At 32.5% G+C, this 27,931-nt stretch overlaps 1 pseudogene; it reads left to right on the top strand.

Annotated features, from left to right (window-relative positions):
• Positions 1-27,931, top strand: LOC148772248 (uncharacterized; annotated as a pseudogene).

Here is a 27,931-nt window from a genome sequence, read left to right as displayed (position 1 = left end):
ATGAAGAGCATCATTTCAAAAAACATCGACAACTCATTCTCTGTTAAGATCTATAAGATCCGAACTCTATTGATGAAAATATTGGAACAAAGAGAAAACGGAAACAAAGGGTGAGATGCAACGGTCATATTTTCTTATTAAAAAAATAGTTCTGATATTTACAGATCAAACAACTTTATATATCAACTGGATAATAATAGCGTGTTTATATACAAAATACTAATAGACACGTGTTCACTTAAAACCGTTTTTAACTAAAGACTATTTACAACTTATTTATTCTAATATCCACCATCTGAAGATGGAACATATATATTTTTGAGTTCCATCTTTGCCAAAAGATGACAAAAAGCAGGGAAAGGAAACACTTTTGTGAAAACATTTGCGATTGGATCTCTGCTAGGTACGGGCATTAAACGGATGAGTCATGTGTTAACGAATTGACGAGTGAAATGACAATCAATTTTAATATGCTTTGTGCGTTCATGAAACATTGGATTTGTGGCAGTACGAACAACAACAAGGTTGTCGCAAAAGAGGAGTGAAGTTTGGCGAGGAACACCAAAGTCTGCAAGTAATTGAGCTATCCAAACAAGTTCACTGGAGACCACAATGATCGCTCGATACTCGGCCTCTGCTGAAGACCAGGAGACAGTTGGTTGCTTCTTGGCCTTCCAAAAAATGAGTGAGTTGCCCAAAAAAATGCGAAAACCAGATGTTGTTTTGCGAGTGTTAGTACAAAACCCCCAATGAACATCACTGAAAGCTTTCAATGTAATGGAGCAAATGGTGTGTAGCTTGCAAATGGGGTTGTCGAGGATGAGAGACAAACTGACTTAACTTGTGGACTGCGTAAGTGATGTCTGGTCGGGTGATGGTGAGGTAAAGAAGCCTACTAATCAAGGTTCTATAAACAGTAGGATCAAGAAGTATGTCACCATCTTCTTGATTGAGCTGAAGCTTGGGATCCATGGGAAGCTGAGCTGGTTTGTAATTTGAGAAGCCTGTGTGTTCAAGGAGCTTGAGTACATACTACATTTGAGAGATGACAATACCACTGGGATTTCTGGCAACTCCTATGCCCAAGAAGTACTTCATTTTTCCAAGGTCTTTGATTTTGAAACAAGCCTAAAATTTGGAGTTTGAATTGTGCTATCTCCTCTGGATCAGGCCCTGCAATCACTATATCATCAACATAGACAATGAGAGCCAAGAACGTGGAACCAGTACCTTTAGTAAATAAAGAGTAATCTGATTTAGATTGTGTAAAACCAAGATGAAGAATAGCTTTTGTAAATTTAAGATTCCATTGTCTGGAAGCCAGTCTTAATCCATAGAGGAATTTTACAAGCTTGCAAACTAACTTACTGTCAGATGCATGAGAAAAGGATACAGAAGGAGTATAGCCTTGAGGACTATTCATGTAAACTTCTTCACGTAAATCATCATTGAGGAAAGCATTGTTTACATCTAACTGATACCTTGTTAAGATATATAAGATCAGAACTCCATTGATGAAAATATCAGAATAGAGAGATAAAACGAAAACAAAGAAGGAGATGCAACGGTCATATTTTCTTATTAAAAAAATAGTTATGATATTAATTTACTAATCAAACAGCTTTATATATCAGCTGGATAATAAAGCGTGTTTACATATAAAATACTAATAGACACGTGTTCACATAAAACACGTTTTTTACTAAAGAGTGTTTACAACTTCTATATTCTAATATTCTTCTTCTGCAGAAGATACTTCAGCTGGAAAAAAAAGGCTGCCGAAGAAAATGAGGAAGAAGAAGACGACAACGACACGCTAGAAATCGCCGCCGTCCACCGGCGTTCAGCTCGAAGCTTCAGTTCTGTCACGGTGTTCAGCTCCAAGCTTCGGTTGGCTCTGTCTCTTGTCAAGGGTGCCGCCGTCCACCGCCCCCTTGGCACGAGAGTCATCGGCACACTATTTGGTCAGCGGCACGGCCTCGTGCGCTTCGCGTTTCAGGAAGACTACAAATAAAACCCACTGTTTTTGGTGGAATTAGTGATGTCGACGACCGATCTAGTGAAGGAAATGGAGTCGGGGATGATGAAAAGAGGAGCAACGGGAAAATATTGGAGGAGCCGTTTTGGAGGGCGTACTGCAACGGGAAGAAGGCTGTGCACGCATTGAGGTGGGAATGTAGGCCCGACGATTGGAAGGTTTCGAACACGCTGGGTCCCATTACGACGGGGCTGGGAGTTTTGCCGTCCAGCGGTGCAGTGGAATCTGACGGCGGCGATATGATAAGGGCTAAGTTTGAGAGGGCTACTGATAGCAATGATTCAGAAGCTTTGTACATGATCATGCCAGATGATTCCGGTGGTACTGGTGGTCCTGAAGTCCGCATCTATTTGCTCAGAGTTTACTTCTTTTTTTTCTTTTCGTACGTACTATTTTCTTTTTCTCTTTTAATTTTAATTAAGGTTTAGTGATAATGCTTTAATGTTTGGGATGAAAATTGGACGAAGTTGTCGGAAATCTGTTTCGAAAACTTGCATTTTTTCTATTTGGATTAGGGGTGAGCAAAAAAATCGAAAAATCGAACCAAAAAACCAAAAAACGGAGCCGTTTCAAACCGTACCGAATAGCAAACCGTTTCATGTACGGTTTTTTATTTTTGAAATACCGAATTATTCGGTTCGGTATGGTGGAAAGGTAAATAACCGAACCGAAACTATAAAATGACTTCATTTTATATAATATATGTATTATTTACCCTAATTTTTATTTTCTATCTTTCAATTACTTGTCTCATTTTAAGTATTTGTTCATAAATTGAGACATTGTATTTTATTTATTTAGTCACTAAAAATTTATTTGAGTTCATGGTTTTAATAATGTGGTAGAGTAGGAAAAAAATGAAGCATAATATACATCATCTAAATTACGTTAAGTCCTATGGAATTAAAGATTTTAGATTTTCATTGCATGAGTAAGTTGTGAAAGTAATTGTAATTGTATTCTTTTATTTGTACAACTTGAATCTATAGTTACTCTTGAACCGAAAAATAACCGAAACCGAACCGAAAAAATCGAAACCGAACCGGAACCCAAAGAAACCGAACCGATAAAAAACCGACATACTTGGTTTTTAATATTACAAAAACCGATATATTCGGTTCATGTTCGGTTTTAGCCAAAAACCGAACCGAACCGAGCCGTGCACACCCCTAATTCGGATTTCGGAAGTTAAATTTCTATTATGTTCCCATTTTAGTTCAAAAAAATCGAACTTCAGAAATCCATTCGGATATCAGTTAACTCGACTATACATTTTTATTGGAAATATTGGTATTTCTTATTTTAGGTTGCACATATTTCAGTATTTTTAAATAAGTCTTTGATTAATATTTCAAAACAAGTAAAATTATGCAGATAGAGGAATACATTTGTAGGTAGGAATTTAACTTGTAATTTTTTTGTATCGGAATTGACTCGTAAAATTTTAATACGGATGCCAAAAAAAAAAAAAACAAAAAAAAAAAAAAAAAACCAACAAACAAACAAACAAAAACAACAACTACAAAATTTTATTTACATTTTTTTATCTCCTCGCCCAATTTTTTTAATATTTTAATATGATACAAAATATTATTTAAGTTACACAAAACGATACGAAATAATAAGAAAATATCTGTGACCATTAAAAAGATGAAGAAAAGGGCCATAAAGGACCCATTTATGTAGTTGACGTGCATGAGTAATTTGACGGCTATACTTTGTAAAAAAATTCTACACATTCCAGATATACAGGGATTATGTTATATCATTTTAGTTCACCTTGAACAGATATTGTGAGCAGAGTATGCTGTATCCGCTCGTAATATTGGCCAGAGTTATTTTCATACCGCTTCGTTTATTGGTCAGATATACAGGTATTATGTTATATAGTTGTGTAAAACCTTGAGCAACTGTAAGCAGAGTATTATGTTTCACTTCTTGGTCTTCGACCCCCTCAGTTTGTGTAAAACCTTGAGCAACTGTAAGCAGAGTATGTTATATCTTTCTGTAATATTAATTAGAGATATTTTCTTATTATTTCGTATCTTTTTGTGTAACTTAAATAATATTTTGATCTCTCAGAAAATCCATATTTGAAGTTGCCGTTAATTAATAATTTGAGGAGTATACTTTGTCAAAAAAAATTCTACACACTTCGGATATAATGAAGTATGTTATATATATCAGTCGGTTATACCTTGAGCAGAACGTATAAGAAAGTATGTTATATCTGGGTACAATATTGCCAAAAATCTGAGCAGATTTTTTTATGGGGAAATGTGGGATGCCCCCTAATTTTGAAAATATATATGGATAGGTTTTATGGAATTTTTTCCCTAGTCAAAAATCCAAATTCTAATCTTAATTAGTGAGACCCCCTGAACAACTTGAAGTACCTGTTTTACCTTTTTAATTTCAATTCAAACCCTAGTTTTTTCTCTCCTACTCATTCAGCCGTTCCATCTTTCCAACTACTTTCTCTTTTTCTCTCTCTAACTCTCTCTCTCTCTATCCACGTGACATCTCTCCCCCCACCCTATTTCTCTTCTTCTCTCTCTATCTTCTTCTCTCTCTAACTCTTTCTCTATCCAAAGCCATGTGACCCACCTCTGCTTCTCCACCAACTTGCGCCACCCACCGTTGTTGCTCCCCGTCGCCGCCCGCAGCCGCTGCTCCCGACGAGAACGGAGCCGCTGCTCCCTCTGTCGCCGCCGCCCGCAACCGCTGCTCCCTCCGCCGTTGCAAGGGATCTGTATTATGACGACGATTTGTATTGCCGGAGAATAGGATCCGTATTCTGGCCGCAATCGACGAACGGAATCCGTATTCTGCCGCACCAGTTTTTGGCTTGGTAAGATTGGAACTCGTTCCTTGAAAACTATGAGGTAATTTGTTGTAATTTTTGTTTGTTTCATGAATCGATGTTGGACACTTGTATTAAATTCGAACTATGTGAAAAAATTATAATTGATTATTTAGCCAATTGTTTAGGTATTTTTTTTTTCCTGTAATAAAATGAATTATTGCATGATGAATTGTTTTGCTTGATGAATTTGTGTGATGTGCCGATGATTGGCACTGTGGAATTACATAGAGATGGACACCAAGATAAATAGAGGATGGTTATACTACTGCACATTACTATACATAACTATGGTAATATGTAGTAACATATAGTAATATACAGTAACATATGCAAATGACTGTGTTTTTTCAATTGATATTTGTAATACAAATTGTTATTTATAGTTGTATATAAAATTCTGCTTTGTTTTTTTTTTTTTTTTTTTTTTTTTAATTAAAATTCTACTCTACATATACATACCTACAATTCTAAAATATATGTATGCATATATATACCTCATTGATTCTCACTTTTTATTATCTGATTTTATTTGTCATCTCATTAATTTAGTCTCAAGAACATACAACAAATCAAATAATTTTCATGTGATGCAACGAATAAGATGCAGAGAAGTGTCATGTGAAGTTGCATTCATGCTATAGTACTCCAGACTTATGCCACTTATACAACTATAGATAATTGTATATAACTATAGTCACGTGTAGTAGCATATATGTATGTTATGTGCATGTGATTGTGTTTTATTTTTTTTGGGTTAGTTGATTTATAATATCAAGATTAAATTGTGAATTTTGTTGTTGGTGTAGATTAATTTTGGGGTAAAAAGACAGTACGTGATTACATGTAACTATACATGACTGTGGTATTATACTGTAGTCATGTGTAGTCAATTTCAGTACAGTAAGTTTATCAATAAAAAATAAAAAAAATTAAATGATTATAAAAAAAATTAAAAAAAGAAAAAATTGTACAAAAAAAATAAAAAAAAATACAAAATAGGGTGTATATAAAAATAATAATAAATAAACATTTATATTTTTTATTAAAAAAACTATAATAATGATAAATGCAGGCCCAAAATGCTACATGCAGTTAGGCATTATGCTGAATGCAGGGGCAAAAATACTCAATGCAGTTGGGCGAAAATTGCACTTAATGGCACAATGGTATTTTTGCCTCTCCAGGGGGGTATATCAAAGGAAGAATTTTAGGGGTGGACATATCCCTATATATTTTCTATTCTAGGGGTGTATATCAAATGGACCCTTTTTTTATCAACTCGATTTTACATTTTTTGGAAATATTTGTATTTTTATTTTAGGTTGCACATATTTGTTAGAGTAGGTGAGCAACAAGCCAACTTGTGGTTGTGGTCTTTCGATTTATTCTTGTAATAAATAAACCTTTTTTCGTATTAATGATAAAAACACCTTGGCATTCTATATCTTTGTCCCTTTGTCACAAGCATAGATATAGACCTTACAGTTATTACAAGTACTAGTAACTGATCGTTAGGATTGTGAGATGTTTACTTTAGTATTATAACTGATAAACGTGTTCCTAGTCGAAGGGTTACGCCACCAATGAGGATATCGGCCTTTCCCATTAAGAGACTAGCACTTAGTGTATGTGTACTGCATCTCATCAGTAAACGATATTGTGATATCGGCATGCATAAGTGGGTGCTCGTAAGTTGACGAGTTCACTGAACTCCCTCACCCTAGAAATCTCTAAGTGGTTCTCAATAATCGAGTAGAGATATCTATGGTACTATTGTACACCATTAGTCCTTATGAACTTGACATCACCGTGACTTCACTAGAGGACCAGTTGTATTGTGACATGTCCCTGAGTTCCACCAGTACCATCGCAACAGCCAGTGTTTGTGGAGTCCGAAATCTAGTGAGAGGTCTGTGCATTGTAGTCGGGGATTCGATCGCTAGAATAGTCTTGGATATCCTGTGTGTTCTCATAGTTTGTAATCTCTAAAGTCTCTGGCTAGAGCTAACTAAGTGATGATTAGAGAATTCGATTCTCTAAGTCATACACATACTAATTACAACACTTAGAACGACCGCACAGTCATTGAACTACTAAGGAGGTCTCGATGAACCAATGCCTCTAGTTCAATCGGGACATATGAATCGAAGGGATCGTACTGTACGCTTACTATATCAAAAGGTTCTTGCAGGCACTTCATTTGTATCTAGGGAATCATGATGCGTAGTTGCTAGATGCCAATCTTGATTCGCTGGGTGATTAAGGTGAAACGAGCTTCATCTTAATCGTAACTCCAAGGGACGAGTTTTGACCATTAAGGGTTGTGGGCCCACGGCTAGCTTACACCTGAACTATATAGGGTCACACTGCTCGTGCACATGAGATCTTTGAACGAATGGTCAAAGGTAAAAATGTTTTATCTTTGCATGATTGGAAGTCAATATGATTGGGTCCAACATTCGTAATATGGAATTATGAATGAGAATAAGAAAAGGAAAAGAATAGGCAAACATCTTAGTGGACTTTCTAAATCGGGAAGTTTCCAAATTTAGAAAGCACACTGAATTAAGGTTTCCACTTTTAGAAAGTTGGAAACTGAGAATCGGCACTCGTGATGACGAGGACATTGTAATGATTCCGAAAATGTCATTATTACAATTTTCCGATCATCGAATTGAGAGAGACGAGCGAGTAAATGAACTACCGAACTTAAGCTGTTGGGCCCGGTCCAACTTAAGCCCGTTAGGGCTTTTATGGAAGACACTATAAATACTTGATTTATAGGTGTTGCACACACAACACAACTCAAACAAAACCCTAGCCGCTGATCTCTCTCTCTTTCGGCCGATCTCTCCCACGGGCACCACCGCTGCCGCCGCCGTCAAGTCGCCCGAATCGGCCTCCCCTTGGCAAATTGTCTTGGTAGTTCTTTTCTCTTTTCGTTTCTTCTGTTTATTCTAACTATTGGGTGTCTAGTGCCACATTTTAGTAGATCAAAGTATACGAGGTGAAATCCGAGAGGAAGATCGAAGAATCGAGGAGCAGCCCCCGAGCCAACGACGCACGCACTCCCACACACCGCCCGAAGACAGCGCGTGATCCTCACGCGCCGCCGCTGCTCACGCCGTTGTGACTGCCGCTTTGCCATCGCCGCTCCCGGATTGCACGGATTTGTTTTCGTGGCAATCTTGCTTTGTTTCGTGCGCCTACCTACCGCTTCAAGAGGTAAAGTTTCAAATCCGTATTCGTTCGAAGTTAATTTAATTAAGATTAAATTATGCATGGTCCTTTCCGTAGTATGTTTTATGAATTTGTATGTTTTAAGTGATTACATGAAATTCATGATTTACTGCAGGCACGTTAATTGATTTTACGCGAGCATGCTAATTGATTTACTGTCGATTAAATAATTCGCATGTATGTTGTTTTTAATTTCGCTGGAAGCGCAAAGGTACGCAATTAATTGTTTACAATTATCGGGCATGTGATTATTGTTAGAGTAGGTGACCAACAAGCCAACATGTGGCTGTGGTCTTTCGTATTTATTATTGTAATAAACGAACCTTTATTCGTATTAATGATAAAACAAATTGGAATTCTATATCTTTGTCCCTTTGTCACAAGCATAGATATAGTCCTTACAGTTATTACAAGTACTAGTAATTGATCGTTAGGATCGTGAGATATTTACTTAAGTATTATAACTGTTAAACGTGTTCCTAGTCGAAGGGTTATGCCACCAATGAGGATATCGGCCTTTCCCATTAAGAGACTAGCACTTAATGTATGTGTACTGCATCTCATCAGTAAACGGTATTGTGATATTGGCATGCATAAGTGGGTGCTCGTAAGTTGACGAGTTCACTGAACTCCCTCACCCTAGAAATCTCTAAGTGGTTCCCAATAATCGAGTAGAGATATCTATGGTATAGTTGTACACCATTAGTCCTTATGACCTAGACATCACCGTGACTTCACTAGAGGACCAGCTGTATCGTGACCTGTCCCTGAGTTCCACCGAGGACCATCCCAAGGGCCAGTGTTCGTGCAGTCCGAAATCTAGTGGGAGGTCTGTGCATTGTAGTCGGGGATTCGATCGCTAGAATAGTCTTGGATGTCCTGTGTGTTCTGAAAGTTTGTAATCATTCTAAGTCTCTGGCCAGAGCTGACTAAGTGATGATTAGAGAATTCGATTCTCTAAGTCATGCACATAACGATTACAACACTTAGAACGATCGCACCGTCATTGAACATATAAAGAGGTCTCGACGAACCAATGCCTCTAGTTCAATCGGGACATATGTATCGAGGGGACCGTACTGTACGTTAACTATATCTGAAGGTTCTTGCAGGCACTTCATTTGTATATAGGGAATCATGACGCGTAGTTGCTAGACGCCAATCTTGATTCGTTGGGTGATTAAGGTGAAACGAGCTTCATCTTAATCGTAACTCTAAGGGACGAGTTTTGACCACAAAGAGTTGTGGGCCCACGGCTAGCTTACACCTGAACCATTGAGGGTCACACTGCTCGTGCACATGAGATCTTTGAATAAACGGTCAGAGATAAAATAGTTTATCTTTGCACGATTGGAAATCAATACGATTGGGTCCAACATTCGTAATTTGGAATTACGAATGAGAATAAGAAAAGGAAAAGAATAGGCGAACATTGTAGTGGACTTTCTAAATCGGGAAGTTTCCAAATTTAGAAATTGCACTGAACTAGGGTTTCCACTTTTGGAAAGTTGGAAATTGAGAATTGGCACTCGTAATGACGAGGACTTTATAATGATTCCGAAAATGTAATCGTTGCAATTTTTCGGTCATTGAATTGAGAGAGACGAGCAAGTAAAAGTACTAGCGAACTTAAGTTGTTGGGCCCGGTCCCACTTAAGCCCGCTAGGGTTTTATGCAAGACACTATAAATACAAGATTTATAGGTCTTGCACATAAGAGAACACAACCCTAACCCTAGCCGTCACTCTCTCTCTCTCTCTCTCTCTCTCTCTCTCGGCCACTCTCTCCGCGGCCACCACCGCGCCGCCGTCGCCGGAATCGGCCATCAATTGGCCGATCCCTTTCGGTACTCTTTTCCCTCTTTCTTTTCTTCCGGTATTTCTAACTATTACGTGTCTAGTGCCACGTGTTTAGTAGATCGAAGTATACGAGGTGAAATCCGAGAGGAGAAAGATCGAAGATCGAAGAATCAAGGAGCAGCACACGAACCGAAGCCGCACGCATCCCCACGCGCCACCCGAAGAACGCGCGTGAGTTACACGCGCCGCCGTGGCCGTCTCACCGCTGCTGCCGCTCCACCGCTACTGCCCCGGATTGTACGGATTGGTTTCCGTAGCAATCTCGTCTTGCTTAGTGCGCCTACCTCACGCTTCAGGAGGTAATGTTTCGAATTTATCGTCATTCGATTCGGTTACGTTTAAATTAATATATGCATGTTCGTTCTAATATGAAACTTGTATGATTTTATGTGTTTACATGAAATCGTTTTAATTGTTGCGAGCATGTTATTTGATTTAAACGCGAGCATGATACTTGATTTAAATTCGGTTGAATAATTAAGCATGTATGTTGTTTTTAATTTCGCTGGAAGCGCAAAGGTACGCAATTAATTGGTTTCATTTAATGGGCATGTGTTTATGTGTTTTAAAGTTGTTTAAATCGCATAAAATTTTTGTTTTCCGCTGCGTACACGTGCCCTAAACCCATCAATTATGTGATTTAAATTATTTTAAATTCGCATAAAATTTTTGTTTTCCGCTGCGTACACGTGTCCGATTCCCAATAGTGGTATCAAACCTCTTTGCGCAATTAACTGCGCTTTTAATATGCTATTATTTTCATGCATGTTCGATTTATTAAAGTAACGATTGTTGTATTATATAATTGGGAGTTTTCGAAAGTATAAAATATTTTTGAAATATTGTTTAGAATTTTTCCAGCTTTAAAATTGTTTAAAATTGGAAAATCATATCTGAAACTTAATTTAAAATGTCGGTTTTAATTGATTCGGATCGAATCGGTCGAACCGGCCGGTTCGATGTTATGTTCGATCCAATTGACCGAATTCATGTGGATTCGGATCGGTCAGACCGGTTCTCGGTCCGACTGACCCGGTCCACTGATTTGCGTTAACTGGACCAGTCAGAACCGGACCGTTGAAAAAAAAAAAATTATTTCAGATTTCTAAAATTAAACTTAAAACAAATTGATTTTAATTTTTGGAAAATTATTTTCAATTAATCCCAATTAGATAATTGAATCAACAATCATCTATTTTAGTAAATAGGTGTTAGATTAATTAATTAATTTAAATTGTTAAATTGATCTTAATTAATAGAACACACATATAATATTGATTATACTTCAACTTAATTAATAGTACCTCAAAATTATTTGATTGATTTATGCTAGTTGAGGTCCTATAATTATTTTGAAAACCCGATAATTAATTAATGTAATTAATTATATAGTTAGGTCGTATGTTCCTCTTAGGACAATATGCGCTTCCATATACCTTTAAAGAACATAGATGTAGGAATCACATAGACCAATCCAAACCTTCTGGTGAGATAAAACCTTTTTTAAAAAATCTTCTTAATCTAATTAAGAATTATTTCAAGCTATAAAACCTTCTGGTGAGATAAAACCTTCTTAATCTAATTAAGAATTATTTCAAGCTATAAAGCAAAACCAATTTGTTGAATTTGTCTTTCCTTCTGCCAACGGTTGAATTATGTGTACCCCTTTACTGTAGTGCAGTAAGCCGTGTTAGCGTGGAGCGCTATCGTAAGGTAAGCTGTAATTCAATTGACATAACGATGAAGGTAGCCATATAAAAGGGTTATGCTCGCTTAACGTGGTCGGCTAGATTAACTAGGGACTGCATTAGTTTGGCATAATTAAGCTCTATGAGCATCTTTGATGGTAGGTTAGACTTGACACACGGCGATTTTGAATTCGCGAGATTAACTTTGGTCATTATCAAGTGTGAGGAAAATTAATTTAGGGTCATATAATGGATATGATTGATTGTGATCTACCTTTGGGCAAATATAATCGGGCTAGATTAACTACGGGTTATATTTGTCTATTGGATCTAAAGCCCATTAAAGAAAAATCGGTTTTCTCGTTTGTCTACTAGAGGGAAGTGAAACTCGATAAAATTAGTGGGAGAACAATTAAATAACATAAGTCCAAACATTTAATTTTAAAATTCATTTAATACGAATCTCTAATAATCCTCTTCTCTAAACCTCTCAGATAATCATGTCTAAGAATCCCATAATGGCAATCCTCGACAATAAACTCAATGGCCCTAATTACCTAGATTGGTTGCGTAGTCTTAAACTTGTGCTAACCATTGAGGGGCGTCTCTATATTCTTAATGAGAGACTTCCTGCCACAGCGGCCGATGCTGAAAAGGAAATTTATGAAGCATGGAATAAAGATGACACTCATGCTAGGTGTTATACGATAGCCGCCATGGAGCCCGTGCTTGCGAGGAAATATGAGTCTCACTTACATGCTTTCGATATCAAGGCTCATCTCGATAGCATGTATAGTGAGAATATTAGGGCATCGAGGTACGTTGCTACAAAGGAGCTGAACACTGCGAGATTGCGCGAAAGGACTTCGGTCCACGAGCACTGTCTTAAAATGATCACTCTCATTGAAAAGCTAGTGAATCTCGATGTCACCCTCCCAGCTGAGCTCTCGTTGGATTTTCCTATTGTCTCTTCCTAGTTCTTATGAATCGTTGATAGTGAACTTCAACATGAACAAACTAGATCCTCCCTTGGATGAGTTAATGAACATGTTGGTAAGTTTTGAGTCCACCATTAAGAAAGAGAAGTCTGTTCTCGTTGCTGCTACTTCTGGAAAGAAGAGTTCTTCCCAAAAGAAGAGAAAGGAAAGAGTTCCCTTCCCAAACAGCAAGTTCGAAGTGGGTGATGGTAGTGGGGGCCCCAAGGCAAAGGTCAGCAAACAAGTTGATGATGCTTGCCATCATTGTGGAAAGAAAGGACATTGGCGCCGCCACTGCAAGGCTTACCTAAAACAGAAACGTTCTGAAAATGGTACGTATTTCATTGACGTAAGCAAACCAAAGAGAGTGCTCTATGTCCTTCCTTCGGTACGATACAGATTCTAAATAAGACATGTTTGAATTTGTATCACCAAAAATATAATAATAAAGAAAAATAAGTATCGATTTATATTTGAATTTGTATCGCTAACAATGCAAAAATCAAGAAAAATAACTACTGATCATATTTTTTTGTAAAAGTTTCTTCATGGAGTTCGTTACAGCTTCTTAACCGCCATCCCACGAAACAACCAATAATGATACCAATAGTAAAATACAAGAAATCTTGATCCATTTGTAATGACCTGTAATATAAAATTAACTATTATCGATTCATCATGCTTCTTGCCAACAGTGGTGAATCCAGGTTTTCTGCTACGAGTGTTCGAGATTGGACTAAAAGTTTACAGGAGTTCAGGGGCAGCGAGTGTTCCTTTTATAAATAGTATACACATCATTTACAAATTTTGGGATAATTTTGAAAATATTTAGACATAAACTTGGTGAAAATTTTCAAAAAACCGTAAATTAATTATGGTTTTTAGCAGGAAAATGTGTAGCAAATCTTATAAACTATCGAATCAAATTTTATGTAATATATATATATATATATATATATATATATATATATATATATATATATATATATATATATATATATATATAAGAATTTAAATTTGTATTTAAATAGTAGTACCATAAATATTTAAAAAAGTCATTAATATTACAAAATGAAAAAAATAAGTACCGAACATATTTTTTTGTAAAAGTGTCTTCATGGAGTTCGTTACAACTTCTTATCCGCCATCCAACGAAACAACCAATAATGATACAGATAGTAAAATACAAAAACTCTTAATCAATTTGTAATGATCAGTAATATAAAATTAACTATTATAGATCCATCCTGCTCATTGCCAATAGTGGCGAATCCATGTTTTTTACTGAGAGTGTTCGATATTGGACTAAAAGTTTACGGGGGTTCGGGGACAGCGCCCCTGATTATTAGTAAACACATCATTTACAAATTTTTGGATAATTTTGGAAATATTTAGACATAAACTTGGTGAAAATATTCAAAAAACTGTAAATTAATTATAGTTTATAGTAGCAAAATGTGTAGCCAATCTTATAAACTATCGCATCAAATTTTATGTAATATATATATATATATATATATATATATATATATATATATATATATATATATATATATATATATATATATATATATATATATATATTTATGTATATTTGTAATGACCTGTAATATAAAATTAACTATTATAGATCCATCCTGCTCCTTGCCAACAGTGACGAATCCAGGTTTTTTGCTACGAGTGTTAGAGATTGGACTAAAAGTTTACAGGGGTTCGGGGGCAGCGTCCCTGATTTCTTTTTATAAATAGTATACACATCATTTACAAAATTTGAGATAATTTTGGAAATATTTAGACATAAACTTGGTGAAAATGTTCAAAAAAATGTAAATTAATGATCATTTTTAGCAGCACAATGTGTAGCCAATCTTATAAACTACCGCATCAAATTTTATGTAATATATATATATATATATAAGAATTTGAATGTGCATTTAAATAGTAGTACCATAAATATTTAAAAAAGTTATTAATATTACAATAAGAAAAAAATAATTATCGAACATATTTTTTTGTAAAAGTGTTTTCATGGAGTTCGTTACAGTTTCATAATCGTCATCCAACGAAACAACCAATAATGATACCAATAGTAAAATACAAATACTCTTGATCCGTTTGTAGTGACCTGTAATATAAAATTAAGTATTATAGATCCATCCTGCTCCTTGCCAACAGTGCAAATCTAGGTTTTTTGGTCAGAGTGTTCGAGATTGGACCGAAAGTTTACTGGGGTTCGGGGGCAGCGCTCCTGATTTTCTTTTTGTAATAGTACACATCATTTACAAATTTTGGGATAATTTTGAAAATATTTAGACATAAACTTGGTAAAAATGTTCAAAAAACTGTAAATTAGTTATAGTATTAAGTAGTAAAATGTGTAGCCAATCTTATAAACTACCGCATCAAATTTTATGTAATATATATATATATATATATATATATATATATATATATATATATATATATATATATATATATATATATATATATATATATATATATATATATATATATATATATATATATAAAAGAATTTAAATGTGTATTTAAATAGTAGTAACATAAGTATATAAATAAAAATTAAGAATTAAAGGTATATTTAAAATATAGTGCCATAAATATTTAAAAAAGTCATTAATATTACAAAAAGAAAAAAATAATTACCAAACTTATTTTTTTGTAAAAGTGTCTTCATGGAGTTCATTACAGCTTCTTAACCGCCATCAAACGGAACAACCAATAATGATGCTAATAGTAAAATACAAAAACTCTTGATCCATTTGTAATGACCTGTAATATAAAAACAAGTATTATAAATCCATTCACCTCCTTGCTAGCAGTGGCGAATCCAGATTTTTTGCTAAGAGTGTTCAAGATTGGACTAAAAATTTACGGGTGTTCGGGGGCTGCGCCTCTGGTTTCTTTTTATAACACATCATTTACAAATTTTGAGATAATTTATGAAACATTTAGATATAAACTTGGTGAAAATGTTCAAAAAACTGTAATCTATTTATAGTTCGCATCAAATTTTCTGCAATATAAATATATATATATATATATATATATATATAAATTTTTATGTGTGTTTAAATAGTAGTACCATAAACATATATATATAAAAACTAAGAATTAAAGGTATATTTAAAATATAGTGGCATAAATATTTAAAAAAATCATTAATATTACAAAAATGAAAAAATAATTACCGAACATATTTTTTTGTAAAAGTGTCTTCATGGAGTTCGTTACAACTTCTTAACCGCCATTCAACGAAACAACCAATAATGATACCAATAGAGAAATACAAAAACTCTTGATCCATTTGTAATGACCTGTAATATAAAGTTAACTATTATAGATTCATTCTGCCCCTTGCCAACAGTGCCGAATCCAGGTTTTTTGCTACAAGTGTTCGAGATTAGACTAAAAGTTTACAGGGGTTCGGGGGCAACGCCCCTGATTTCTTTTTATAAGGAGTATACACATCATTTACAAATTTTGAGATGATTTTGGAAATATTTAGACATAAACTTGTTGAATATGTTCAAAAAACAGTAAATTAATAATAGTTTTTAGTAGCAAAATGTGTAGCCAATCTTATAAACTATCTCATCAAATTATATATATATATATATTTATATATATAAGAATTTAAATGTTTATTTAAATAGTAGTAACATAAGTATAAGAATAAACATTAAGAATTAAAGGTATACTTAAAATATAGTGCCATAAATATTTAAAAAAGTCATTAATATTACAAAAAGAAAAAAATAATTACCGAATTACTTTTTGTAAAAGTGTCTTCATGGAGTTCGTTACAACTTCTTAACTGCCATCTAACGAAACAACCAATAATGATACTAATAGTAAAATGCAAAAACTCTTGATCCATTTGTAATGACCTGTAATATAAAAATAACTATTATAAATTCATCCAGCTCCTTGCCAGCAGTGGCGAATCCAGATTTTTTGCTAAGAGTGTTCAAGATTGGACTAAAAGTTTATGGGTGTTCAGGGGCTGCGTCCCCGATTTCTTTTTATAACACATCATTTACAAATTTTGAGATAATTTTTGAAACATTTAGACATAAACTTGGTGAAAATTTTCAAAATACTGTAAACTTTTTATAGTTTTCAGTAGCAAAATGTGTAGCCAATATTATAAACTATCGCATCAAATTTTCTGTAATTCATATATATATATATATATATATATATATATATATATATATATATATATATATATATATATATATATATATATATATATATATATATATATATATATATATATATATATATATATGAATTTTTATGTGTGTTTAAATAGTAGTACCATAAATATATATATAAAAACTAAGAATTAAAGGTATATTTAAAATATAGTGCCATAAATATTTAAAAAAATCATTAATATTACCAAAAGGAAAATATAATTACCGAACATATTTTTTTGTAAAAGTGTCTTCATGGAGTTCGTTACAACTTCTTAACCGCCATTCAACGAAACAACCAATAATAATACCAATAGTGAAATACAAAAACTCTTGATCAATTTGTAATGACCTGTAATATAAAGTTAACTATTATAGATTCATTCTGCCCCTTGCTAACAGTGGCGAATCCAGGTTTTTTGCTACGAGTGTTCGAGATTGGACTAAAAGTTTACGGGGGTTCGGGGCAATGCCCCTGATTTCTTTTTATAAGTAGTATTCACATCATTTACAAATTTTGAGATGATTTTGGAAATATTTAGACATAAACTTGGTGAAAATGTTCAAAAAACTGTAAATTAATAATAGTTTTTAGTAGCAAAATGTGTAGCCAATCTTATAAACTATCTCATCAAATTATATATATATATATATATATATATATATATATATATATATATATATATATATATATATATATATATATATATATATATATATATATATATATATATTTATATATATATATAAGAATTTAAATGTGTATTTAAATAGTAGTAACATAAGTATATGAATACAAATTAAGAATTAAAGGTATATTTAAAATATAGTGCCATAAATATTTAAAAAAGTCATTAATATTACAAAAAGAAAAAAATAATTACTGAACTTATTTTTTTGTAAAAGTGTCTTCATGGAGTTCGTTACAGCTTCTTAACCGCCATCTAACGAAACAACCAATAATGATACTAATAGTAAAATACAAAAATTCTTGTTCCATTTGTAATGACCTGTAATATAAAATTAGCTATTATAAATCCATCCAGCTGCTTGCCAACAGTGGCGAATCCAGGTTTTTTGCTAAGAGTGTTCAAGATTGGACTAAAAGTTTACGGGTGGTCGGGGGCTGTGCCCCCGATTTCTTTTTATAACACATCATTTACAAATTTTGAGATAATTTTTGAAACATTTAGACACAAACTTGATGAAAATGTTCAAAAAACTGTAAACTATTTATAGTTTTCAAGAGCAAAATGTGTAACCAATATTATAAACTATCGCATTAAATTTTATGTAATATATATATATATATATATATATATATATATATATATATATATATATATATATATATATATATATATATATATATATATATGAATTTTAATGTGTGTTTAAATAGTAGTACCATAAATATATATATATATAAACTAAGAATTAAAGGTATATTTAAAATATAGTGCCGTAAATATTTAAAAGAATCATTAATATTACAAAAAAGAAAAAATAATTACCGAATTACCGAACATATTTTTTTGTAAAAGTGTCTTCATGGAGTTCGTTACAACTTCTTAACCGTCATTCAACGAAAGAACCAATAATGATACCAATAGTGTAATACAAAAACTCTTGATCCATTTGTAATGACCTGTAATATAAAGTTAACTATTATAGATTCATTATGCCCCTTGCCAACAGTGGCGAATCCAGGTTTTTTGCTACGTGTGTTCGACATTGGACTAAAAGTTTACAGAGGTTGCGGGCAACGCCCCTGATTTATTTTTATAGATAGTATACACATCATTTACAAATTTTGAGATGATTTTGGAAATATTTAGACATAAACTTGGTGAAAATGTTCAAAAAATTGTAAGTTAATTATTGTATTTAATAGCAAAATGTGTAGCCAATCTTATAAACTATCTCATCAAATTATATATATATATATATATATATATATATATATATATATATATATATATATATATATATATATATATATATATATAATTTAAATGTGTATTTAAATAGTAGTACTATAAATGTATATATAAAAATTAAGAATTAAAGGTATATTTAAAATATAGTGACATAAATATTTAAAAAGGTCATTAATATTACAAAAAGAATAAAATAAACTTGCAATGTACTAGCTGGGGTGGTTCGAACTTCGTTCCTTCCAAAGAGTTAACTGCATACTTTAACATTCAAGCTAGAACAACATTTCATCCAATACACACGTCGAAGCATATGTAACGCTTTAATATATAGGGAATAACTTTTCTTTTTTTAAATCAAGGGTGTGTAGTTGCACACCCTAACCACAATGGATCCGTCATTGCTTGCCAACTCAGTGAATAAGAAAAACAAATGAAATAGTTAGATAGCATAATTTTTATTATTCATTAATGCAAGGTTGACGTATTTTCTGGAAACAATCTCAAGCATGCTAATAGTGATATTGGGCCACATATAGATGTGATATTAGAAGATGGGCAAATTTTGTACAAGTGCAGCACCTCCAAATTTTTTCTAGGGGTACTTGAAAAAAATAGCACCATAATACACATTTTCTAGTGGTACTTCAAAAAATAAAACTATAATACATAATTTTTTAGGGGTACTTGAGAAAATAGTTGTACAATACACAATTATTAGTTATAAATATATACAATATTTATAATTTTTTATTTGATTAACGTAAAATATAATATAGTAAAAAATATAATAATTGAAACTCTATAATTTTACAAGACTATTCCAATAGATGATAATATTTGCTTCTTGGCTAATTGCAATCTTAAATTGTTGAAGTAAAGCAAATATGAGTTACTAATTGTAAGAAATAGAAAACTAATTTTATTCATTTTTCAAATGGATATATCTCTTTGTCAAAATTAAATTTGTTGGGCTTTTCTAATGGGTGTACATTATTTTTTTAATTTAATTAACTAGGGCAAAATAAAATTATATATATATATATATATATATATATATATATATATATATATATATATATATATATATATATATATATATATATATATATATATATATATATATATATATATATATATATATATATATATATATATATATACTAATTCTTATTTTAAATTTGAGGGGGCAGGGGCTCACCCTTGCCCAAGGATGGCTTACGGTTAGAAGAAAAATTAGGTTTAGTGAAGAGACATGGAGAGAGAACTTTTTGCCAAAACGAAAGAGGTTTTGTGAAGAGAGCGAGGCGCGAGAGAGAAGCTGTTTTCAGAAGGAAAAAAACGGGGGAAAAAAAAAAAAAAGGTTTTGGTGCCTGAGGAAGAAGAAAATTCTTTTCTCTTTTTCTGAAGAAACAGTTTGAAGAGTTAAGAGACTGTTTTCAGACAGTATGAATATGGGCAAGAAGAAACTTCCTTTTTTCTTCCTATGAAGAGACGCTCTTTGTGTGGAGAGACTGCTCTGTCGCTTCCACAACCTGCAGAAAGAAGAAACTTTCTTTTTTTCTTTCTGTGAAGAGACGCTCTTTATGTGAAGAGACTGCTCTGTCGCTTCCATAGCCTGCAGAAAGAAGAAAGAAAGTAGCTCTGATCATGTATTTAACAACGGTTAGAGAATAATACCATCTTGATTGCTTAATTAACATCAAATTACTCAATTTTTTGAAATATATACATATATATATATATACTGAATTTCATACCATTTGGAGATGATTGAAGGGCACGGTGAATTGCTACTTCCCATCTCTTAACATATAATATTCCAGAGTCACTCTGTGTGTTGTGTGTGCTCTTTGGTTATGATTTTGAACATGAAATTGGTGTGAAAAATGAGGGGTTTTACATTTAAGTACCCAAAGTCTTGTTTCAGATGCATTTCAGTCGCCATACTAATACGACGAGCATTGCACTTTTCCTTTTTAAGTTTCACTTACAATTTACTCTACATCCACTTGAATTTACTAGTTTACCTTTACGTAATTCATTTTTTTTTCTTTTTTTTTTTTTTCGTATAACAAATATCATAAACAAACACTTCTTATTCCAACTTTCAATTAATTATTGTCTTATCCAAACACCTTCAATCCTTGCTTTTTTTCCAAATTTCTTCAACCTGTTTCTTCTTCTTCTTCTTCTCTCGTCTTTGCTACGATTTTACTTCCAATTTTGTCAAAATCTAGATGGATTAAAAGAATCGCGGGGTTTCCAAAAACTTCACTTCAATGCGCCGGATAAGGGCCCATATTATCCGAAGGGATACAAAAAGAACCTGACTTCACTTCGAATATTTGCGCTACTCGAGGATAGTGAGGCAAGGAACTAGAAGCTCAGCACACCTAGCTCTCGGAGCTTTGTTTATAAAACCGTAAAGCCAACAAATGCAGACCACTCAAAAAGACAAAGTAATTAGGTTAAAAATCCTAAAGATATTTGTCGCTCGATAAGGAGGACATCTATAAATAGGGGTACACTCAAATTCTCACTCGATTTATAACTTTTACATTTCAACACACAATGTATACACATTATTAGTCCACTTTTGAAGTCGGAGTATTTATGCCCAGGAAAATCCTCACATTGCTGCATGATTGACAACTGATCGTGATTCCGATCAGATCTAAGGAGCAATAAAACGTACGACCACGAGCTGAAAGTGACGTAAGGCTGATGGTAGCACATTCGACTAACCCATTCCGATCATAGTGTATAGCATATTTATTCACAAATTTTAGTGCTACATCGTTTCAATCAAATATTTTTTCATGAAAGTAGTATATTGGCAAATTAGAATTTTAAAAAAGTTCATAATATAATTCCAATTTCAATTAAACAAATAAAATTCAGAAATCGGAAATTTGTAAACTGAAAAAAGATAGCGAAAATTTTGTTCTAATTTTCTAACCAACCCACACCCATCATTTAATTTCCTTCTCTCAATCCCCGATTTCGATTTTGAATTCCTAACAAGCATTAAATTAAATTAAATTAATTGAAACGTGTGAATTAAAGGAAATGGACATTTGCTTGAAAAATCTTGCACCCCAAAACTCTCTCTTATTCAAAATCAATTTTGTTTTTCCCCACCCGCTGCAGATTTGATCGAGTGCGATTGTTTTCTGTTCTTAAATTCGCATTTTGCTATCTAAAATATTATCTTTTTTATTTTGCAAATGCGAAGAAATTGTTAAGAATCAAGATGCAAGCTAGAATCATAAGTTTCTTAATCTGTTGCAGATGAGGGTTTGTAGAGAAAATGGGTGGGGGTAAAACACTAAATACACAAAAGTCAACATTTTTCCATTTGTCCTAGTATTTATTTGTTGAAAGTATGTGTTCTTGATCTATTAACTAATTTTCTTAGAGTTGTTTGCAGTGTGGATTTTCTCATTCGTTTACTAGTGTACACAATTTTCGTTTTTATCTGTTGAGAAGTATGTGATGAATTTAACAAACGAAGTGGAGGTCGTTTGCGGTCGTCCCCCACTTACTTTGTTAAGTTCGTTACGAAGTATTTCCAATTAAGCCGATAGATATATTAATTTTTGTTTTACTGATGAAGTAGTTAATACGGTTGATTTTCGTGTGATTGATATATTATTGGATATGATTCCGAAAGTTACGTTTGGAATTTGGAATTTATAATATGTTTTCGATCAATATATACTTATTGTCTTTGGTATATTGTGTATTTCAATATTTTGGAGTATTGAATTTAATGATTTCCAAATGCGAAGAAAGTTGCTTGTGGCTGTGATGATTTTGGTTAACTATTTCGTTAGATATCGATAATGCTGTGTAGATTATAGATTTTGGGATTTCAGAAGCTTGTCAAAAATTATGTTGACCATAATGGTCTCGTATAAATCATAGTTAAGCATTGAAATCGAGTACATAAACATTTTGTTGGATCGACAAAAGTTCGGTTTATGTAATAATTATTTGGCTTCAAATGAAAAAGGAAGTCTAGATAAGCTTATCACTTGCACTAGAACTCCAGTTCATACACGTGGAGAATAGAGATAGGTCCTATGAATTTTTCTTCCCTAGTTTCTAATCTTAATTTGATAGACCCCCCTAGACAAATTGAAATACCCATTTTGCCCTTTTAGTTACAATTTAAAACCCTAGCCCTCTCTCAGCTCTCTCTTTTCTCTCTCCCTCCTCCGAGCCGTTTTCTCTTCTCTCTCCCTCCTCCCACCGTCGTTTTCTCTTCTATCTCTCTCAAACTCTCGTTCTCTTCTCTCTCTCTCACCTCCCACCGCTGCTGCTCCGCCACCGCATTGCGCCCCCTTGCGTCGCTGCTCCATTGCTCTGCCACCGCCTTGCGCCGCTACTCCGCCACCCCCTTGCACCACTGCTCCGCCGTCGTTGCTCCTCCCACCCCCTTGAACTTTGTATTAAACCACACTTCACCTTTTTAATTTATTGTTTTTTATTTATGAATGTCCGTCCATTTTTAATTAATTTTTGTAAGCTCTGAATCCTTATCACTATTTCACCTTTCTTTATTCTAGAACCGGTGGTGTTTGATTTGTATATATTTACTGCATTTGAGAAAAACCTTAGATTTACTATGTTTTTTAAGATCTATGAACAATTAATATTAAAATCTTTTTCTTTGGATTAATTTGATTTTTTTTATTATAAATCATATGTAATTTATTTTTTGTATTTATTTGAATATGATTCGAAATGCTTCAACTGTGAGAGCTTTGTTTGTCTGTAGTAGAAATTTAATTAGTAGTGGTTACTTAGATGGGTGATTTGCAGTTATATTTGTCATATACAGTCATGTATAGCCGTGGCTACATATAAGTTATAACTATACATGACTATGGGACTTGTAGTATACTATAGTCATTTGTAGTCGATTTCAGTTCAGTAAATTTATCAACAAAAAAAAATGTTTTAACAGTATTTTTCATGTAATCTAACTCACATGTTCCATTTTGCTCTTTAACTCGTATTTTTTTTGTCGTAGGTTTTGCTTTTATTATAATTTTATGACATGCATAGAATAAGATGCGATGAAGTGTCTTGTGAAGTTGGATTCATGCTATAGTAGTCTAGACTTTATGTCACTATATATAACCATAGATAATTGTAGATAACTATAGTCACCTGTAGTAACATACAGTTATATGTATGCATAGGGATGGCAGCGGAGCGGGTACCCTCGAAAAAGTGCAATACCAGAACCATTACCATTTAATATAGCTCAAACCATGACCATACCAAACCCTTTTAAAAAGTTAATGGAAATACCATAACCATTACCGCGAATATCCGGGTATCTGCGGATACCCATTTACCATTTAAATTATGTTAATAAAAAATAACTTTGAGTTCGATAACGTTTAAGTAACTCTCAAAAAAGAGGAAGAACAAAAAAATTATACAAATATATCCTCTCTCAATTTTTTAATATTTTATTTAAAATTTTGCCAAATTATTTATTTTATTCATATTGTCGAATTAATATATATACATATATATATATATATATATATATATATATATATATATATATATATATATATATATATATATATATATATATATATATATATTAAATGGTCGAGTACACATGACCGTAAAGGTAAAACCAGAACCATACCAAAATCATGACGGTTTTCTTTTCTTGTACCAAAACCATTACCGAACACTAATGGTTTCGGTAACGGGTTTTAAACGGCGGGATAGCTAGCGGTTCGAGTTTTTTTGCCATCCCTATGTACGCATATAGGTTTTTTAATGTACAGTAATACTTGTTCATGTTTGAAAAATATATGCATGTGATTGTATTTTTTCATTTTTTGTTTCTTAGTTGATCTATAATATCAAGATCTAAATTGTGAATTTTATTTGTTAGTGTAGATGAATTTTGGGGTAAAAAGACAGTACATAACTACATATAACTATATATGTCCATTGAACTCGTAGTACACTATAGTCATGTGTAGTACAATTTCAATTCAGTAATTTTACCAAAATTTGAATTAATAAAAAAAATTAAAAAAATCTAAAAATTAAAAAAATTAAAAAATCAAAAAATTAAAAAAAAAAAGTACTTTATAAAAAGAATACAATAATAATAAAAAAGGTACTATATAGTATATATATATACAAGAATAAAAAAATTATTAAATTAAAAATTATGATATATGCAGTACAAAAATACTATATGCAGGTCCAAAATGATAAATGTAGTTAGTGAAAATGCTGAATGCAGTTGGGCGAAAATTGCAAATAAGGGCACAGTAGTTCCTTTGGCTTTCCAGAGGTATCTTAAAGGAAGATTTTTAAGGGTAGACCTAGCCCTATTTATTTTCCATATGAGTGGTGTATATCAAATGAACCCTAATAGCAATTAACGTATTAGTTATGTAAAGAAATGAATTAATCAACATTGATAAAAAAAACTGAAGTAAAAAAGAAGCATATCTATATTATCAAAATTAATGTTTTTATTAATAATAAAAAATGTGTTCAAATTTTTGAAACTAATTTAGTAATTAACACTAATGTATTTACAATAAATATGCTAATAACTCAGTAATAGTTAAAATCATTATTTATATGCTAATTAATAAAATGATGTTAATTATACTAATTCCTATTTTCACCTCTATATTTGGTAGGAAAAACATGATTTGGTGGAAAAAAAATAGAAAAATGGTGGTCGGGTGGAAGATGAAAATTGGTGGATAAATAGGGTTTGAGTATATGGTGATAAACAGGTTACCAGGGTGGAAGGCTAAAACTAAAGGACACTTTACAAATAAGCCCATCAATGTGTACTTATTCATAAAAAGATCCAACCAATAAAATATTTTACAAAAAAGTCCACACATGGTCTAAATGTTTGTAAAAGATTAAAATAGCCCATCATACTTTAATATGATCCACTTTCATCCTTTAATTTAATCTAACCTCAATTTGACCTCAAAATTCACACATTTTTCGCCCGTCACCGCCGTTTACCGCTGGTCTCCGGCGATGACTCTTTTTTTTTTTTTTCTTCTTCTTCCTGATTATTCTGCCGGTTTCCGGCGTTGACTTTTTTTTTTCCTTTTTTTTTCTTTCTGTAACATCTTTTTTTTTTTTTTTTTTTTTTTTTTTTTTTTTTTTTTCCGTTTAAACAACAATATTGATGTGAGTGTCTGGAGATTGAAACTAAAATATCATTGAATTAGGCATATTTTTATGGGGTATTTGTACATAAGTCCCCAACCAAACATCTTTTTTATTCTAGGTTTAGGGGCTATATCTCTTTCACCAATAAGCCCATCCATTTAATATTTATTATAAATAAATGAAACATTCATGTATATCACAATATTACCCCCAACCCTTTATACCCAATTCTTAATTGTAACCCCGATTTAATCAATTGTCCACAAAAATTCATTTTTAACCACAAAAATTCAATTTTGACTTTTTTTTTTCAAAAACATTTTTTTTTCAAAAAAACATTTTTTGCCGCGGATTCTAGCGTTGAGCGGTGGTCAACGCCAGTCTCCGGGGTTTACTTTTTGATTTTTTTTCGGGTCTGTTTTTTTCCGTCGTCGGATTCCGACATTTGACTTTGTTCACGGTTTTTTTATTTTTTTTATTTTTTTATTTTTTTTTACGTCCGTCGTTAAACGTTGATCGTGATTGTGCTGTCACTAACAGTAAATTAACGTAATTATACTGTCAATGACAGTTAATTAACGTAATTGTACTGCCGTTGACAATAAATTAACGTAATATTATTATTTTTTATTTTTTGTTATTTATTTTTATTTTGTTTGATTTGTTGACAAGTCAACGTAATTAACATTCCTTGACAGTAAAATAACTGTAAACACAATAATATTACTATCAACAACATCAATATTATTATTTTTTTTGGGTTTTTTGTTTTTTTTTGATTTATTCACGAAGTAACGTAATAATATTACTGTCTATTATTGTAATATTACTGTAAACACAATAATATTACTGTGGTTAACGGTAATATTACTGTTGTTATAATAATATTGTTGTCAACCTTATCAATATTATTATTTTGTTTGGATTTTTTTGTTTGTTTGAGTTATTCACGGAGTAACGTAATAATATTACTGTGGTTGACGGTAATATTACTGTCACTCACAGTAATATTAATTATTTTGACTTTTTATTATGTTTACATTTGTTCAACGGTCAACATAGTAATATTACTCTATATCACAATAACAATGAGTTTTGTTCTGTTAATATTACTGTGCTAGAGATTAATATAGCAATATTACTGTGTTAAACTGTAGTATAGTTAATTTTACCGTGTTTAACAATAATATAGTTAATATTACTGTCAATCGCAGCAATATTGTTGTTTAAACGAAAATGAAATTGTTACAGAAAAACGAAAAAAAGAAGAAAAAAAAAGTCAACGCCGGAAGCCGGCGAAAAAATCCTGAGAAGAAAAAAGAAATAAATAAATAAATAAATCGAAAAGTGAACGCCGGAGACCGGCGTTGATCGCCGGAGACCGGCGTTGATCGCCGGTGGCAAAAATCCAAATTTGAAAAAAAAAATTTGGGTCAAAATTGAATAATTTGTAAAATTTCGGGTCTAATTGAGGTTAAATTAAATTAAGGATGAAATTTGAGCATATTAAAGTATGAGGGGCTATTTTAGTCTTTTACAAAAATTTGGACCATGTGTGGACTTATTTGTAAAGGAGTTTTTTGTCTGGATCTTTTTATTAATAAGTACCCATTGATGCGCTTATTTGTAAAGACCCCTATTTTTATTTGAACTCGGGTCGAAAAATCTTATCAGTTACTTTGGGTATATTAATAGACGGACGGCTTCACCGCTATGGAATTCGATTTATAAGCATGTTGGGAGCATGGAGGAATGCACCCAATGGATTATAGGTTGTGGAGAAATTAAGTTTTGGACGGATAATTGGATAGGAGAGCAATTGATAGGCCCGTTGCCGTACGATAATAATCTCACTGTGGCAGCTGCTTTTCATAATATTTCGGAGTTTATGCAGTTTATCTCTGTCTGA

Source organism: Erythranthe guttata, chromosome 2, assembly GCF_056151865.1.
Source record: "Erythranthe guttata isolate IM_541 chromosome 2, IM_541, whole genome shotgun sequence".
Lineage (NCBI taxonomy): Eukaryota > Viridiplantae > Streptophyta > Magnoliopsida > Lamiales > Phrymaceae > Erythranthe > Erythranthe guttata.
This window is presented reverse-complemented; position numbering and strand designations above follow the sequence as displayed.